Source organism: Peromyscus eremicus, chromosome 12, assembly GCF_949786415.1.
Source record: "Peromyscus eremicus chromosome 12, PerEre_H2_v1, whole genome shotgun sequence".
NCBI lineage: Eukaryota > Metazoa > Chordata > Mammalia > Rodentia > Cricetidae > Peromyscus > Peromyscus eremicus.
In genome coordinates, this window is record NC_081428.1 from 25,260,051 (window position 1) to 25,262,207 (window position 2,157).

The following is a 2,157-nucleotide window of genomic DNA, read 5'->3' on the forward strand; positions in this document are numbered from 1 at the left end:
AATATTTGAATTTCCACAACATGACCCATGTCCTGGCTCCTATCCCTATAGATGCTCATTTCTGACTTGTATATAACACTTACACACATGTGTCATTTGCTTCTTGTATCTTTTACTCTACCCTGTCCTATCTGCTTGTTCTACATAATTTTTTGAATATTACACAGTACTCCATTTTAGCAGCATGTCGTTATTGCCATATTAATTTTCTCTTGATAAGTTTCAGATGTCTGGATGATTACAATTAACTCCTATGAACTGTCATATACTTACCAGTGGTTAAATGTGTTACTGATTTTTATTAGATATGTAGATAAATTGTTAGAACATGCTTTGAAAGATAAGACAAGTTTCATAGTCTAATGTGTCTCCCTTTGTAGGTGGAATTTACTTGACCCTAAATGTGACTTCTCCTTATTTATTTATTTATTTATTTATTTATTTATTTATTTATTTATTTATTTACCTGTCTATCTATCTATCTATCTATCTATCTATCTATCTATCTATCTATCTATTTGTTTATTTATTGTCTTAAACACTATTTCCCTTGAGGAGTGCTGGCTGATCTTATTTTGTCAGGAAATGTGTGATATGTCACCACTAAGAATCCTTGCCAATGCTTATCATTGTCCCTTTAACACATACATTTGTTGTTTCTTTTTCTCTCATTTCAGATATTCTAGAGCATGAGAAAGAATAGTATTTCTAAATGCAATTTTTTGAGTTGTGGAGCTGATTTACTATATTAGCTGCTCACTGGATATTCTCTCTGATGACGCATATGCCTTCCATTTCCTATATTCTCATATGATTCTTATTTTACATATGCATAAGATAACTACATGACTTTCATGTATATAATAAATACCATATAAATATATTTAAATAATAGAAAATAAGTGTTAATAAATATATTTATTAATTCCTCATTGATATTTACTGGGTGATCCTATTCATTTCTTTGCCTTTTATAGCCCTCTCTTTTTTACATGATGTATTCTGTTAAAGGGAATGAAAAAAACATGAGGTTTTTATTGGGGTTAGGAGATAGACAGGGTGTGCAGAAGGGCTGAAACAGAGTACGATCACAAACAGCAAAGAAATTTTGAAAAAACAGCATACATTTTGCACACAGGATTTTCCAAATAGAGCTGGAACTGATCTGGAGAACTCTTCTTTGAGAACAAGCTCTCATAGTCTCGGAAGGTGCTAAATAAGCTGCCAATGGAAAAAAGTAATCAATAATGCTTCCTAGTAGTTAGTCTATGAATGCCAACAACGACCTAGAGAAGACAACTCCAAGGATGTAATAATGGCACTTTGATCTTATGATATGCTCTCTCTCTCTCTCTCTCTCTCTCTCTCTCTCTCTCTCTCTCTCTCTCTCTCTCTCTCTCTCTCACACACACACACACACACACACACACACACACTGTGCATGGAGAGAGAGAAAGACACACAGAGACTGAGGTGGGCTATTCTATAATGTGGTAACAATGCTCCTCCTAGACAACAGGAGCTAACAAATAAAAATCTTATGCCTGGAATAGGTTACCTGTTTTGGAGTAGTTTGCCAGTGAGGTCCCATAGCCCATAGCCCCGAGCTAGGACCTATTATTGCTGCTCTTGGTTACTGTCTTGCGCTTTACTTGATGTTAAGATCATGTTGCTGAGGATATCACATAACAGACATGAAGAACTCAAGCTGGTACTCAGTGAGAACCTTCTTTCCTACAGCCTAGTGTTATAAAATTCTTTATATGCTACCAGAGAAGAAAAGTGATAACTAGTCCTTGTCCAGGTGTGAGTCCTTTGGGCTATGATAATGACTGCCATGGCAAGACATGCCAAGTGGAAAGCCTGCCACAAAACATCATTGTGGTAATCAATCACTTCTTGATTGGATTAAGGTCCATCTTCCAAGAGTATGAAGGCTTTGTTCCTGATGAGTTGTTAATTACTTTATGTGTTTAAAAGGACACAAATTTGGGTGGTAGGAAGGGGGCAGTAGATTTGGGGGGAGTCAGAGGAAGAGATAAATACGATTCAGAATACAATGTAGGAAAATCTGAAAGCAATTATGAAAATGAGAAAAAACAAGCTATTTTTGGGAGACTACTGTCTAATTTAAAATATATTCACTGACTCTAAGAT